The sequence below is a fragment of the Rissa tridactyla genome, chromosome 9, assembly GCF_028500815.1.
Source record: "Rissa tridactyla isolate bRisTri1 chromosome 9, bRisTri1.patW.cur.20221130, whole genome shotgun sequence".
NCBI lineage: Eukaryota > Metazoa > Chordata > Aves > Charadriiformes > Laridae > Rissa > Rissa tridactyla.
This window is the reverse complement of record NC_071474.1, coordinates 4755217-4771551: the sequence shown is the minus strand read 5'-3', so window position 1 is coordinate 4771551 and position 16335 is coordinate 4755217. Positions and strand designations below refer to the sequence as shown.

Genomic DNA, 16335 nt, shown 5'->3' with positions numbered 1-16335 from the left:
ATTTAGTGCTTCGAAATGTCTCCCATCATTTCACTCCGGTATCTTGCAGGATAAATCTGGAGAAGCTGTAGAGCGCAGATGATTTTTGGCAAGTATCTTTTTATCGTTAAAATTTTATTTTTGGGTCATTCTTCAGCTGCTGCCTTCTGTGAAGGAGAAAGACGCCAATTTTATGTCTTTTATTATGTGTTCCCGAGTAGTCTTTGCTACTTCCAGCAAAATTAATGGGAACTCTGACAAAGATAATGTCAGGTGGAGATGGATGGAGGAGGAGCCAAGGTGGGCTGTCACCTTAGCCTGGAGTCGAAGACGGAGCTCATGTCCTCATAGAACAGTGATTTTCACAGAAAGCTAGTGAGAAAAACATAGTAACAAAAAATATACATGCATAGTGGGGAGGTGGTGGTGGTTTTTGCGCTGGTGACAGGTAGCTGGGCAGTTTGTGGGTGGAAGAGCTGGTGTTGGTTTCCCGCTGCATCCTCCAGTGATCAGGCCTTGCAAGAGGATGAGGGACTACTTAATTGCGACTTGTTTTAATTAACTCAAGTACGTGGATTTGGGCCCTGAGAGCAAAGCTTTGCCTTGCTGGAGAGATGAGGGCAGGAAAGGGGGTGGGGGGGAGCAGCTCTGCTGGCTGCACGGCTTTCCCACCACGGTGTCTCCTCCTGAGGAGGGAGGCGGGCTGCGGGAAGGGGCTGCGGCCCCGCCGTGTCCCTCAGGCCCCCCTGCAGCCGTTGCCCCCGGCAACCCCTCAGTGCCGGGCGCGCGCGGCCCTGCCCTCGCGGGCCCGGCGCGTGGGCGCACGCGCCGCTCTCTCGGTAGGGCGGGCCCGGCTACGTGCGTCACTGGGGCGGCGGAGGGAGGGACGGGGGCCGCTGTGCGCAGGCGCTGTCGCCAAGGTTGGGGTGGAGGGGGCACGGCCAAGGGCTTCCTGCGCGGTAGGCCCGCGCACGCTCGGCTTTGATTGGCCGCCGCTTCCCTCGAGGTGTCCCTGATTGGGTGCACGCCTGTCACTCAAGGCCCTCACGTTTCATTACGCCCCGCCTACCAACTGCTCTCTGGTTGGCCGGCGCTGCTCTTCTCTGCGGGCGCTGATTGGCGCTGCCGCCCCTTCATTCCGGCGCGCTGCCCTATGGGCTCGCTGCGCCGCAGGATTGGGTCGGCGGTGAAGAATGTAGACCCGGCCGCTCCCCATGGTAAAACAAAATAATCCGGCGATGCTGGATGTTCAGAGCGGGGCGCTCGCAGCCCCGCCGCCGGCCGTAGGCTCACCTCGGGTTCCCCCACGCTTTCCCCCTCGTCCCGCCCCTGCCCGGCTCGGGTGAACGCCCGCAGCGACGTCCGAGGTGACAGGAGAAAGGAGCGGAAGGATATCTTTCGGAGACGACCGTCCGCCTGAGGAGAGAGAGTGTGACAGAGGAAGTAGTTCCGGCCCCGATTGGGCCTTGTTTCCCAAAAATAGCGCCCAGCGGGTATCCGTGCGCCGGTGTCAGTGTCTCCTGAGGAGCCTCAGCGGGGAGGAGGCAGGAGCGGCGGCGGCGGGCGGCGAGGGGACGCGGGCGGGTGAGTGAGCGGGGAGGGGGGGTCCCCGCTTTTGGGGGCGAGCGGGAGGGCAGGGGAGCGTCCCCCGAGCCCCGCGGCTCTGGAAGGTGCCGAGGGTCGGAGGCGAGGAGCGGAAGGCGAGTGAGCGAGGTCGGCGGCAGGGGCAGGGGGTGACGGGCGGGGGCAGTCGCCGAGGGGGGCGGCTCGGGGCGGGAGTGGGGGGGGAGAAGGAGGGTCCCCGCCGCCATCCCCTTCCAGCACTGCCGTACTGATAGGAGCGGAGCGGGGGGTGCCGGCGGGGAAGTTGGTGCGGGGGGCGGGCGGGGGAGGGGCGGGGGCGGTGGGGTGCCGGGGTCCCGCGGGTGGGCAAGTTCCCCGCGGCCGGGGCCTCTCCAGAACTTCCCTTACTGCTGGCTGGAGGGAGAGGATGGACATTTATGGACCAGGCCGACGGAGTCTGCCCGAGGGCTGGTGCACCGGGGAGAGAGGGTGGGGTATGAGGCCCTGGCGTTCGGGGAACACTGAGGTAAGATCGTCTTCGCCTGGGTGGCCGGCTCCGCTCCGGGGTGTGTGTGTGACTGGAAAGGCGGGGAGCAAAAGTACCTTTTGTCCTGCTTCTCGGCAGCCACGTTGGGTAAGCAACATCACGTTTAAAAACAAACCACCACCCCCCCCCCCCGCCCCAGGAGCCTATCCGTGGTATACGCTGGGGAAAACTGTCGGGGGTCGGGGAGGGAGGAGGTGAAGGTACAGATAGTTAAAGTAGTTGTACGCTGCATAAAGGTGTGTTGAGAAGGGGAGGAGAAACTGTTCGCTAATGTGTAAACTAGAGGATGTTTTTGTCCAGAGGGAGGAAAAGATTGAAGGTACAGCTGTGTTGTACTGTAAGTGGGATTTTGCGTTCGGCACCTCTGTGCAGAAGTCGTGAGGATAAGGAAAAGCGACTGTTCTGTTTCTGACTGGAAAGACAGTAAATTCTTTGAGTTCGTGGAGCTGTATTTTCCAGTAAATTTTTACCTGCTTTCGAGATGGTAGGTGGTGAAGAGAAGAGAATTGCTTAGAAAAACTGAGCCATAGTGACTTGTTTGACAAGTGATTAATTTCAGAGTTGAGAAACTGGAGTTCTGTAGGGGGAAAAAGACAATGTAAGAAGAGGGTTTCTTTTAATGCTTAGTGTGAAACCATTGTGTCCCATAGTAACGTAAGGACTAAATTTATTATTAACAGTGGGGAAAAGAGGTTCTGGGAAGCACAAAGGAAGCAACAAAAACAGTAGTAAGGAAAAAAAATGTGGTTTGGTATGGAATTGGTAATATAGACAGTATTTATTTTAAACCTTTTTCACAGTCTGCTGAATTTTTATGTAGCATGAGGGAGGGCTAGAAGCTTTCAAACTTACTTATGTTAACTGTCTATACACAATTGTTCCTTATACAAGTGGTTTTTTTTTTTTTTCATTTTTAGGAACTAGGTATCTATATTTTGATAGATATTTCTGTTGTCTTGTTATTGCTAGCTAGTGTTTAAACAACCTGCACAAAAGGTGTCAGTGCAACGTTCTTATAGTCTATGTTGTCTGTTTTTAAAATTATTTAAAATGTTTACCTTTTACATGTAAGAATGTAATCTTTGGTTATTTCCTCCTCTCTAACAAGTGATTTGCATTTGGGGGAGAAGTGTGAGGTTCCTTTTTTGAACTATCTTTCTCTTTTAGGTGATAGAAGATGTGCAAAATGACGTCTTTCAGTTACATAATTTAGAAGAATTGTAATAAAGCATGCAATTTTAACACCTTTGGTCACCAAGGGGCATAATTACAACATGATATGTTAAAATTCTATACTTGTTTAGCTAGCAAAACAAAAATGAGAGAATGGAACAATTTGCCTTGATGTTAAGGGATTTTAATAGTGCTGTCGAGTTGGAGATAAGCCTTGTTTGATTGAAGGTGTTCAGTTTGGGATTTAGGAAGGAAAATAACCCAGTGCCCTGCTTAGTTATCTTTCTTCTTCATAATTCTTTTCTAAATCTGTAGTTGACATAGTCTTCCAGAAGTAGTAGAGGAGTATCATCAATAAACAAGAAGAATCCTTCAATAAGAGGGACAGGATCTGCTTCAGAACAATTTTACTGTACATGGCGGTCTCTCTGCCGGTGCAGCTCATCTAAACCAGTTTTAATATTCTAGCATTTCTCATGATTTATTTGTGAGAAGGCGTTTACAGATTGTAAACTATGGTAGAAATATATTAGCCTTTAGCTTGTATGTTTGCTTGTTTTGCTCCATTTTTTAAGTGTGTCTTTAAACCAATGTGGTTATACCTCACTTCTATAAATGAGTGGGCCCATAGAATGCTTTGCATATACGTAGGTATCTGGATTTAAATTCCTATAATTTCACATAACATGCCGCTTTCTCTGCGAAACAAGGGATGAATAAATAAGTTAACACTGAATTTTGTGAAACTAGGTAAATTGATTCTACAGAATTGAGTCATGTGGATTAGTAAGATAAGGAGGACTTGGTGGAATTAAAACTTGAAATAATTCTGGAGAATAAAATGGCTCATTATGGCAGAAGACCTATCTTATTTAGGAACCTTATTTGAGCTGAAGTGTGTGCGGTTTACCTTAAACTGGTTAATGTGGGCAGCAAAGCTTTTACGGGGTTTATTTTAGAATGTTAGCCAAGTTTCTTGGATAACTTGTTGATGTCATTCTGTGTATTCTGGGCCTAAGCTCTGCTTCAGAGAGACTAGAAGCACCATGCAAGTCTGCGAACAATGCCATGGTACCTTGCCTGCTCTCAGTCATGCCATGCATAACAAAACACATCTGGTTAATTCTCTAACAGTAATAAAAGTAGTGTAGTATAATGCTATGTAATGTGCAAATCTGTATTAGTTTGGGAAGCAAGTTTATTGCCTAAATAAGAAATATCTTGCAGTTGTAATAACTAATTTGTTATGCCTTGCATGAGAGAGATCTTTGTTTACAGCTCAATTTTTAAAAAATATGTTTTCTAAAAATCAACATTAGTACATTTTATTCACCTCACTAAATTCTTATTTTTATTTTTAAAGGCCACAGGATTAAATACTCTTAGGCTTTGGGCCCATTCAGTATGAGAGCAGCCTGATACTGTGTGTAAAAAACTGGGAAATACTTTTCCTTGACATTGAAATAAACCTTACTTTGAATTAATTTGAACATTATGTGTCAATGTATATACCGCATAGCTTCTTAATGTGCAAAATGGCTTTATTTAAGTTTTCACATTTCTTGTATTTGAAAGCTTTATTTCACATGTGTAATAACGTGTTCTTCTGTTGATCAAATGGAACAAAAGTCCAATTCTCTCTGTGACTAATACGGGTGATTTTTGGTGCCGTTGCCTTTCGTTCAAATTTGATTTCTTCAGCTCTGGTAGTGTAAGCGAGGAAAATTGCAGTATTCCTCTATTTTCTTGTATGCTTTACTGCTAGTGCTGAAAGACTAATGCAATAATTATTTGAGTGGAGTAGCCAATGTGGTACTGAAAGTGGGTTTAGTTTAACTCTTTCTCCTATCATGTGAAGTGAATAAAGTCTCCAAAGGTGCAGTCAGACCCTGAAATAACTAAATATAGCTGACTTTTCCCCTGAATGTTTACAATATGTTTTGGTGTCTTACAAAGGTTGTAAGATTACAGCAAGACACTATTTTGATTGCCCACCCCTTTCCCCCAAGTTAGTTTTGTTCATCTTCCATTAAAAGATTTCAGGAACTCTTATGGGCAGCTAATCAAAATACATTTTAGGTCACTGATACAGTATCTAATGAACAAAGTAGTATTACAAGAGTTAAAAAACAGACTCCAACTACATAATATGACAATTACCCTCCCCCAGCATGTGTTCTGTGGTAGAGTACCAGCTAATAAATAATGCTATGGAGGGTTAAGTTTGTAGCCTGCAGTAGTGTAGTTTGCTTTATTTATTTCAAAGTAAGTATCTGATCTAGATTTCTACCTCTTAACTCCCCTCATACGGTGCGTTCTTATTTTAACACCTGATTTTTTCAAGTTACTGCTTATGGAGTTGAAAGGAAGGGATTTTTTTCTTCCATATTAAGGGACTTCTATTTTTATTTATCAACTGTACTGTGTAGATTTATGTTTAGTGGTTCTGTGAGAATTTTTTTAGATTTCTTTATCCTTAACTCAAATATGTTTTTCTTAAGGAACATAAACCCTTGTACTGTATACTCTCATTTCCATTTGACACTAAAGAGGAATTAATGTCTTGGAAGATGACTCTGTTCCTGAGATTTCAATCCCCCCCTGCCAAAACAGTCACCGAGTTGGAATATTTTAAGTGGTGTATATGGTAATCTTCCTTTCTCCTTTTCTCCTTAATCTGAGGCTGCAGTGAAGAATTAGGTAGAAATGACTATCGGGTAAAGACAGATAAATTTTGTGGCCAGTCTTTTTTCAAAATTTTGATGCAGGGGAATTAGAACCTTTTTTACAGAAAGCACTGTGGTTTTTGTTCCCTGTGTGTTGTAACAGTACAAGTGTGCCTATATAATGAGAAGAAAATACATCCGTCTTAATAAGAGTGTGATTAATTGAATTATTTTGCAGGGAATTAACTACTCTATATTCAAAATGTTAGTGATGCTTAATTAGGTAGGTCTCCCAGTTATATTTGTCTCTGTCCCTGAAGAGCTTTTGAATTCTGCCAAAGTCCTTATGGGCCAACCTAGAGACTTAAAAGTGCATTCTGTATTGCTTTGTGCTCAGCTGGATTTCACTAGTAGTTATTAAGTATTGTTGCATACCTATTTTAAATATACCAAGATAAAACATATTAGGAATTATCAGCCAAGCATAGTTGTGGAAAGGTGCATGCTTTGAGTTAAGTATCTGTGCCATTGGTGACAGAGCATCTTTTACTGGTGTGGTGTTTTTTTTTTACTTTTTTCTTTTTTTTTAATAACGAGCTAAATAACTAGGAGAAAAATGTGTTTGCCTTCACTGTGGTGGTTGGAGGTCACCTAAAAGAGTGGGGTGTGGGGGTGTAGAATGGATGGGTTTGTGCTCGTGGTACTTTTATGGTGATAATAGGGGGGAAGAAGGATTTTTTTCCATTTACTTCAAATCCTTTCAAATGTTTTTGACACTCAGCTTAATTTGAAAACCAGATTGCTTCCAACGTCATCATTTAGGATTTCATGGATTGGACTAATGTTATTTTTATTGTTTGAAAGCTAACCATAGACCTGTGAGAATATGTAAAATGGATATGTCATCTTGATACCTGCAGTAATACTTGCAAGCTGTGGTCAGTATCAGTATTGAGTGCTGTAGCAATATACACAGGCCTGAGCTTGTAATTTTCTGTAATCACTTACAATGTTTGGAAGGTCAAAGGGCATAAATTATTAAACTTTTAGCTATGTCATTATGTAAGCATATCTATAACTGGGCTGTGCTGGGGCTCTGCAGTTAAACATTTCTTTCTTGAAAATATTGGCATATAGAGTTGAGAGAAAGAATTCAGAGGTGATTTTAGTATCCCTTATGTGTAGGAAGGTATTGTAACTGTAAAAAGTTGGGATATGGAAGAATTACAGTTGTAAGAGAGTAAGTAAGTAGTTGAACTTTGAGAGACTCACAGATATACGCACACATACAAAAAGATGAGGGGTCATAAAGGGCAGAAGAGACTTGCCTTGGCAGTGTTGATTAAAGAAACTGTGTAAAGGTGTTAGGATAAGGGACTTTCCCCCCTTGGATCACGCAAAATCTGCAATACTTGAGTCCAGGAGGCTGAGAAAGAAGTTGCAATAGGGTTGGTTTTTTTTCCCCTCAGATATAAAAAAAAAAAAAGTGACAGTTTTTTTAATTGGTCATTTTTCTCCAGATGTTTTGAATTGTATTTAATTGACCATCTTACTGTTGTGTAAAACTTGTGAAGTATAGCTCAGAAACATTGTGTGAGGTTATCAACATTAAGGACATCTTGTTTTTGGTATCATTCTTTCACAGCAACTGCCCTCTTCCTGATATGACTGCATGCATCCTGTTTTAAAAACTGTAAACTGACAAGAATGACTGCTAATAAGTTGGTGTATAGAACAATTAAAAAATGTTACTTTTTTCCAGTGTGAGCTTTAAAGCACTGAGTCTTTTGAGAATATTTGAGAAAATGGTATGTTCCATCATCACTGCACTTGTATTACCTTGTCATGCAGTGAGGGTAATAAACTAAATATTTCAGTAACTAAATATTTTTATTTTTTCCTTGAAGCTGTTAAAATTATTGTGTAATGATACAATGTTTCAATTGGAATTCAGGTGTATTAAATTTATGCTTAGAAGCCCATTGGTTTCACAGTAAAAGGTATGGCATAGAAATACACTGCTCCCTTTCTGTACACGTCAAGTAAAAAGCACTTTCTGGTAAAATTTTTGAGCCTGTAGGCTGTCAAATTATGTTTGTTAGTCTGGGTTTGATAATGCACGTATTAGCTTGGCTAGTTGGCTTTTGGGATTTGAAGCTTTCAGGTGCGGGAGGATTTCCTCTGAGAGACTTCCTTAATATCCTCTTGTGTTTCTTTTGGAGCATTAGGATTTTTGTGGTTTGTGTGATGTTTTTTTTTTTTTGTTTTTTTTTTTTTGTTTTGTTGTCTTGTTGTTCTTATCTTTGTTCATGGCATTCCAATTGTTGGTGTCTTAACTTTTTGTCACTGAAACACGTGTGAAGATGTTTGCTTTGAGAGATGATGGGCTTGACTGTGAAAAAAGTGCAATCAGTAAAAGTATTAATGGTTTCCATTAGGAAGCACTAAATTAGAAGAACTCTTTCAGGGGAAGGAGACAATCCTGCATGGCTGAAGAGAGACGTGATCAGTAGGTGCAGGCAGGTATTAACTGGATATTGGATAGAGAGAATATGGGTATCTTTGCAGAAGTTTTGGTTATTAACAAAAATAGTCTAAAAATTTGTGAGGAGTATGTAGAGCATGGAGTAAGATTGTTGAATATCAAAGAATAATTTTCAGTTTTAAGTAGCCGCTTGTTGTTTTCTTTGTCACAAATACGAAAACTGCTAACGTGAGTAGCCATCAAAAAAGTAACGGGAAACTTACATATTGAATTAAGTAACATTTAAAAAATTTTATTTTACCGAACCTATATTACAAATTTGGATAGAAATACAGAACGTTCAGTGAAGGACACAGAGACATTCAGAAAGTCCCCCAGACATTGTTATTGGTTTAATATAAGTTGAAATTTGAAGGAGAGGGGAACAACAAGAGTTATCATAAGATAATTGTAAAATGATTTTTTTCCTTTTTTTTTTTTTTTTAAAAAGCTATTGGTGAATTTTTCTGTTTATCACTGTTAATTCAGTAGCTTCAAAGAATTAGTAAAATGTGGTGTTTAAATGATTGAAAGTTCTGGATTTTAAAACGTAAGTGATTAATGTTCCTGAATACTGGAGTCATTTAGATGCTTCCTGCAAAATAGGAGGAAAGTACTTTAAAAGCCTAATGATTTGTTTAAGAGATGTAATAGGGTCATGGAATAGTAACAGTAGTTGAAATTTTTAACTGCCTTAGTATTCTGAAGGATGCTCCTAGAGACTTCTAGTTGAAATTTTTTTTTTTTACAGGCTTACCTACATAGGAGGCCTGGATTCACAGTAAGATGAAATGCAACCTGATAGCCCACCATTACCCCACTAGCTGCTTTTCAGTAAATCTTCCTGCAGATGCTTTTAGCACGCCCTATGTGTGAGACTTCTCTAGTTCAGGGGGTTGCAGTCTTTTTTTATCTATTTGTAGATTCCCCATATGTTTTTTTGCTGATGGACTCTTGTACTGTCAAGTTAAGTCTGGTGGTGACATGCTTGTTTTCGTAGTTATCTTTTGAAGATGCCGTGGAATTAGTCAATGAATCCTGTTGTTGTCAAGTACATGTGTGTTTACAATGAATAGTGTGTTAGCACAAGGTGCTTATACAAAGCTTGCACCAGTCTTATCAGAAAACAGTGGTCATTCACTTCAGAAGAGGTGATTGGATCGGAGATTGAAATGCTGTGACTGGGAAGAGAACCAAGTAAAAACCTTTTTTCTTTTTTTTTCTTTCTTTTTTTTTTTTTTTTTTAAAAGAAGCTGCTAAAAGGACTTGGCCAATGTTAGAAGGTTATGATCCAAGCCCAGATCTACTGTGTAGTCATGTTATGAGCCCCTGCAGCACCCTCTGGTGATCCAGGCATGCTTGTGCAGTAGTTGGGGTCCTGGCTGAGCTCCTGAATGAGCAAAACCATCGGGTTTTGGTACAGGACTGAGGAAATACTTTAGAACAAGCCTAGGCTACAACCAACTTGATGTTACTAATGGGTGCTGTTGGGTTTTGCTGCCATTTTTTTTTTTTCTCTTTACCTTCTAATTTTTGTCTAAGAGGAGACGGAAGTCATTAAAGGATCTGTAGACTGTCCTGTTAATACTGGCTCTAGGCAAGCACAACCAGTGTGATTGCATGAGATAAAAGGATTCCAGCTTTATGGCTGGGTTGCTCAGGAGCGATTCAGGTATGGTATGGGGAAGAGGGAAGAACAAAGACAATATGTATATGAAAATTTTTATTCTGTGTACTATAGCCCATTTTATTTATGATATTAAAATATAGCTTGGAGAAGTGGTGGAGATAAATTTAAAAATAGTCTGAGCAATAATAGTAAAGTAGTAGTTTTGCAAGTAATAAAACTTACAGAACTTCCATTTCCCTTATATTTCAAGTCTTCTGTTATTCCCTGATCTTTCAGAGTATCACCTCTACACAGTGTATTTCTTCAAGTTCTCTAAATATCTTAAATGGCCTGCTAGCTGTGGCTAGTTGGAGTCCAGGTGCCTGCTGACTGCCTGAGTGATCCAACAGAACCTGCTGTCTCACTGGTTGCTCGCTGCAGGTCAGGTGCTTTGCTTGGGGGCTGTGTGTAACTGCCAGGTCAAAAGTTCTGCAGCACTTTTATATAAAGTCTTCAAAATAATTGTTAGTTTTACCAATGCGCTTGGCTGAAACTGGCCAATTGAACCAGAAGCTGTTAATGAGGGAGAATAGATTGTGATCATGTAAACCTCATTTTATTAGAAAAGCTGTGGGTAGTACAGTTCCGTCTTCAGGATTTTAGTACCATCATTAATAAAGCTCTAATCTTGTATCAGTAAACAGTGTTATTTTCTTAAGTGTTTTTACTTAACTTTGTGAAAATAAACTCTTAAAGGTAGGATGATTTAAAACTGTGTTCAGTTTCTTAATTCGCTTTTCTGTTAATGTATTTGATTTGATTTAAATGTCATATTAGGCTGTGATTCATTTGTTCAGCAGAATAAAAGTTAAATTTTAAATAGATATTTGTTTTGATGATGCCTGTTTGTAAGTATATGGAAAGATAGTTGTGTAGAACGTTTGTGATTTCTTCCTACCCAGAGAGCGCTGGTCAGGAAGTTGCAAAATTCTGTAATGGTTTGGGGATTTTGTGCAGAGAATTGACTCTGCAGCATTTGTACTCAGGATTTGATTCTTGTTATCTAGAATAGAAGCTCAAGGGGTTGTGATTGCAACTCCCTGTCCCCTGCTTTTCCCTTGCCAGACTTTGGACCATAATTGTATGTAGTTTCAGACAGCAGTTTACTTTTACGCCTGTTTTCTGGAGATGGGGGAACAGGAGCTTATTGGCATCAAAGAAAGTCAGAAGACCTGTTTGTCTAGAAACCGTCTGGATTTTTCAATTTTAACACCTTGTGTCTAATCTGCCCCCCTTCCCCAAGGAACAGAGCAGTGGAGGGACTATTTTCTTTTGTTCTTAAGAGATACTAATAAATCTATTTAAAATCCCTCTCCCCACCCTCCCATGTGAGGCTTATGTCTGTGTTTCATTGAGGACTTTCTAGATGCTATTTTTTTTAAACATGGCATTTTTAAGGTTGAATTGTTCAGTAATAAAACCTACCACAATGTTCCCGAAGATACTGGCTGACTAGTTGTCAAAAGAGGTTTCAACCTGCTTTTCCAATATGCATTCCTTTAATGAAATGTTAATGAGAAGATGATCTGATAAACTTCTTGAAACTTTCTGTGCAACAAACTCAGTCTGAGGATTTTTATTCAGATCTATTTCTTTTAAGGCGTCTATGTTTGTTTCTGTAGCTGTCTGTCTTGCGTGCATATAGATAATGCCTACAAGCAAGGCACAAAGATTTTGGTGTGTTGTTCTAAGACCTGAATGACTAATTTTATCAAGGTGTAAGGAAAAGCAGCCCTTCACGTGAAGTTTCTTTTGTGCTTGTTACAACTGTTAGAAGCAGGAGAAAGTAAGTACAGACTAAAATTTGGAGTTGTGATCTGACAAGGAATCCTCCAGGCTTATCTTGAATAGCTGCGATCACAATTCTTGCTTCTGTCTTATCTGTACTTCACTGCTTTTAATTCTTCATGGTCTCTTCTGCTTGATCTTAATGGCTTATAAGATACTTCACTGGCATAATTAGCTTATCTTAAAATAGTCTGATCTGTTAGCAATATTGGAACAGTAAAGGGACAGCCAGCCCAACAATCATTGGGTTTCATGTAGTGCACCCACAGAGATGTGTCAGTGTTTGGGCCACAGGGGAGGAAGGAAGGAGTAGGTGAGAATTTCTCAAAGATATAACTGGATCTTGAGCATGAATGCTTCAGCCCACTTGTGTTAGTATTTACAGATACTTTCCTTCAGTTAAAGTAACTAGAAAGCATTCTTTGTTTTGTTTCAACTGAGATACAAGTAAAGTCGAATGAAGATCTAAAATTCAGTTCCATGGGTGTTCCTTTGCATAGGTTGTTTTTTTATCCTTGTAGCTTGAGTGTGTCTGGCTAGGTTTGTCAACTTCAATGCTTGAGAGAGCGTGAGCCTCTCTCCTCTTGCCTCAGATTCCTTGTTTCAAATTTAGGAGTATTTCTGGTCTCAGACCTTTAAACTTTGAAGAGTCCTACCCTTAATGTATCTACTTTTTGAGACTCTGTATCTGGGTTTGACTACTTTCTGTGATTGTCGTCTTTTTCTATTTCCATCTCCTTCGACGCAAGCACAAACTTGGGCAAGGAAAGAATTGCAGACATTAATGAAAAAAATTGTTGTAGGTGTGTTAATTCTGAAGGGTAAGCTCTGTATTTTAAAATGCATATTGTTGGAAGATCTTGTGCTGCAGTTTTTGTGGTTGTCACAACATTCAAGGGATTAGAATACTTTTTGTTTCTTGTTACTATGCAGGAGAAGGAACTTGATTTACAATACATTCAGGTTGTTGCCTGTGATGTGATTTATTCCATATTTTCTGGAAGACATCTTTTTATATGGATTTCTGTAGAAGAGTAGCTCTTTTTCTGAAGTTCATAAAAAAAAAAAAAAAAGCCCCCAAATCAGGTGCCAAGTTGCCATGTTTTGTTTTTTTTTGTTGGTTAAAAATGGATTTCAGCATTTAGTATGATGCAACTAGCCCTTTGGTGAAATGTTCAGATCCTCAGTAGCTAATGCTATGCATACATATACTGGCTGCTCTTGACTTTAAACAGAAAATGTAGTTCTATTATTTCAATGTGTAAAACACTTTTTAGGGAAAGCTTGTTCTATTTTTGGATTGATAAATGTTCATTTGGAAGTCTAATAAGACTTTCGTATTGACATTTTTAGGTCCTGTTTTGTTTTTTGAAACCCTGCAAAAAAAACCCTTGTAAGAAATGCTTTTATTATGTAGTGTTTGAGTTTGCAGACCGTCACTGAAAGACTAACTTGGACTCTGTAAGATGTAGTTAAAAGCAAATACTCCTGATAATGTTTGAGTTCTACTTTCAGGTGGATTTCACATACTACCTCCATGCAGGAAGTGAGAAAAGTAGTTTTAACTATACATCTTGCAAGATTTCTTGAGCATTTCCTGTAAATGGCAATAACTTGGCAAGTCCTATGTGTAGTTTAATGTTTAAACTAACCTTAGTTTTACTTTGCTGGTGTTGCTGGTCCTCTTACATATGCAGATAGAGTTGTAGTATAACTGAAGATTGGGAGGTGGAACTTGCTTTTTTCCTGTTAGATCTGTGCATCCCAAAGGCTTGGTACAGGCACTATTTTAGTATCATTCAGTTTCTTACAACAAAATTATTCTTGTGAAACTTCTAGAACAGATTAGACGAAGTCAGCTTTCAGCTGAATTTGGTATTTACAGTCTTCTAATGCTTGCTTTTCTTGTGTTGTGTCTGGATTTTTTTTTCTTTTTCCCTCGTTTCTCCCACATTCATTAACTGTGCTTGCAATGAAGTTTTCAGTGAATTAGTTTCAATGCTCCAGCTAAGTCCTTGGCTGTGATGATGGTGTAAGTGGTGAAGATCTTATTCTGGTATTCTTTCTACCATGTTTCCTTGTGTCTGTTAGACCTATTTAGATGAAAATGCTGTAAGCCTGTGTGCTTGTTCCCTGTTACACTATTAATGTTTATGTCTTAGAAGTATTAGTAGAGAGATTATTAGGAGAGGAAGTCCAGCACAGAAAAGCTTCCTGTAGACTACTTGAAATAGTGGTGAATTCTAACGGGGTTCACATGGTAGTAAATGTGTCTTCTTTAATACACATTAGTCAGATCTTGCTGTTGCCTTCTTTATAATTCAGCATGTTGGCTGTATTGTAGTCAATACACAAGTTGCCTTAGCAAAACTTTCTAAAACACTATAAAAAAATAATACATAAAACCATGTTTGGCAAAAAATGCTAGAGTTCTAATGGTTACTGAGTATGTAGGGAACCATCTTTTCCTCTTTTTGGCATTCACATAAGCTCGTTAATCCAAGTCTTTGTCTCTTTCTCCTCTGCTGTATTCCTGTGCTAAATTAAATTATTTAACTTTTATTTTAGCAATAGGAGACAATTTGAGCAGAATTAAAGTAATGTATCTGTCTAAATGAGTGATACCTAATTGGATTATCATTGTTTGGAGAACACGTCTGCCATCATGCATTGTGAAACTACATTTCTGTTTGAGAGCTACAATAAATATTGAAGTCTCACTATTCAATCTAACGAATGTAGCTCTAGATCTGCACTTTCATTGCCACTCTTAATTTCCAGAATGCACCAGCGGGTTGAGAATTCTGTTCTGGAATTTCAGGACGTCTGTGAAGGGAGCTCTGGCTGCAGTTTAGTGGCAGAGAAGGGCATGTGCCATTTGCCCTCCCAGCCCAGTCAGCCTGTGGCTAGTCCTCTCCTGCTCTGTCTGCTGTGCCTGTCACAGGGGGTTTCAGCCGTTTTACTGCCCAGGGTTCATACTCTGCCCAGGGGAAGATGCAGTGGATCTAGAGATGCTCAGAGTCATTTGGATAATGAGGGAAGATAACGTCTGTATCTTTTTAATAATTTTTCTTGAAAAGGTGTTTCTGGGTTAAAGTGCTGGTTTGCTAGTCTCAGGCAATTAATGTAAGGAATTTCCTAAAACCAGAATGTTCTTCTCCCAGACCTTAGACCTGTGCATCTGATAGGTCTGTGCCATATGCTTAGACATGTTACAAGCTTATAGGCCTTACCTGTATTTCCTATAGAGCAACTTCCTCGGTTTATCTTAATGCTCACATTTGAAAGACTTGCTGAGGTAGCATACTGAACAAGATAAGATGGGAAAAATATTACAAATTACATCTGTCTTACAGATTAGAGACCAAATTAGGAAAACAGCCTTTTAGTCTGTTTAGCTAGAATTCCTCAGATCCCCTCTTAGATCAAAGGTAAAGCTATATTGTGATAGATGTATGTAGATAGGTGTATGCAGGCTAGTTTTAAACTTCTTTAATGTAGCTGTGTAAGTCAATGGCATGTTAGGATACCCACACGGAGAAGGCATTTATTTTTTTTACGCCTACCACTTGAAAATCCATGGTGTCACAAAATGCTCTTTAATTGTAGTACATAAATGGGGCAAACCTGTTTCTTAATGGAGAACATGTCGTAGAGAGTCATGTTTGTCATTTATGAAGTCCTTGAGAAACTAAGTTAATATGTTCAGTTACGACTGTTCACTAGCGAGATGTGGATGGCAATGCACCTGCATTTTTGAGGTGGGCATGTCTTATCACGTGGTCTCATGTGGTTTGTAGCTGTGAATTCCTGTTTCAGCTTTTCATCGTATCTTTAGCAGAAGAGTACTGAAACTTACTTGGTATGTTCCAGTAAGACAGATGACAGTCAGCACCCACCAACTTTTATTCTTTTTCCATTTGTTTCTTTATTAAATGTGGTTTGGTTATTTTTTTACATATTGTAAGAACATTAAGATTCTTTGATTTAGCAAGCCTTACTGCTTGAAATGCTTTCAAAAGTAGGCTTGAAGTTCCTCATTGTTATTGTGTGACAAACTTAAGTGTGTCGTCCTTAAAAAAAAATAATCTTATTTTTGTTTACATATTTAATTTAGATGATTAGACTACAATGAAGTTTGTGGCTTTCAGGACGACTTTTGGTACAAATTTTTTCTGTGGCCTAGATTCATGCCTCTGTTCTAAGAAGAAAGTTTTGGCTCAAGTGGCCTTTAACAAATAAAGAAAACTAGGGAGGTAGAAAATTTTGTTTTGTTTTGATCTGTGTGTATGACAGGACTTCTGAACTGTCCAGCATACAGATCTTGTGGTGTTGATAATGGTTGGATGACGGTGGAGGTAGTTTCTGCTCTGTTGTAATTTGACCTCACTGAATGGATGCCTGACTCTGAGAAGCCTTAACTTTA

At 40.1% G+C, this 16335-nt stretch overlaps 1 protein-coding gene across 7 annotated transcripts in view; it reads left to right on the top strand.

The window, feature by feature from the left end:
• Positions 1-1144: 1144 nt before the first annotated feature.
• Positions 1145-16335, top strand: part of MEF2A (myocyte enhancer factor 2A) — a 93558-nt gene continuing 78367 nt past the window's right edge. For 4 of the 7 annotated variants that reach the window (XM_054213653.1, XM_054213649.1, XM_054213655.1 and 1 more), the window contains exon 1: positions 1145-1563. The gene's annotated coding sequence lies outside the window, so the exon portion shown is untranslated. Of the gene's footprint in view, positions 1564-2028; positions 2177-16335 lie in introns of those variants that run through there. The other 3 variants (XM_054213654.1, XM_054213651.1, XM_054213650.1) reach the window with 2 other exon arrangements.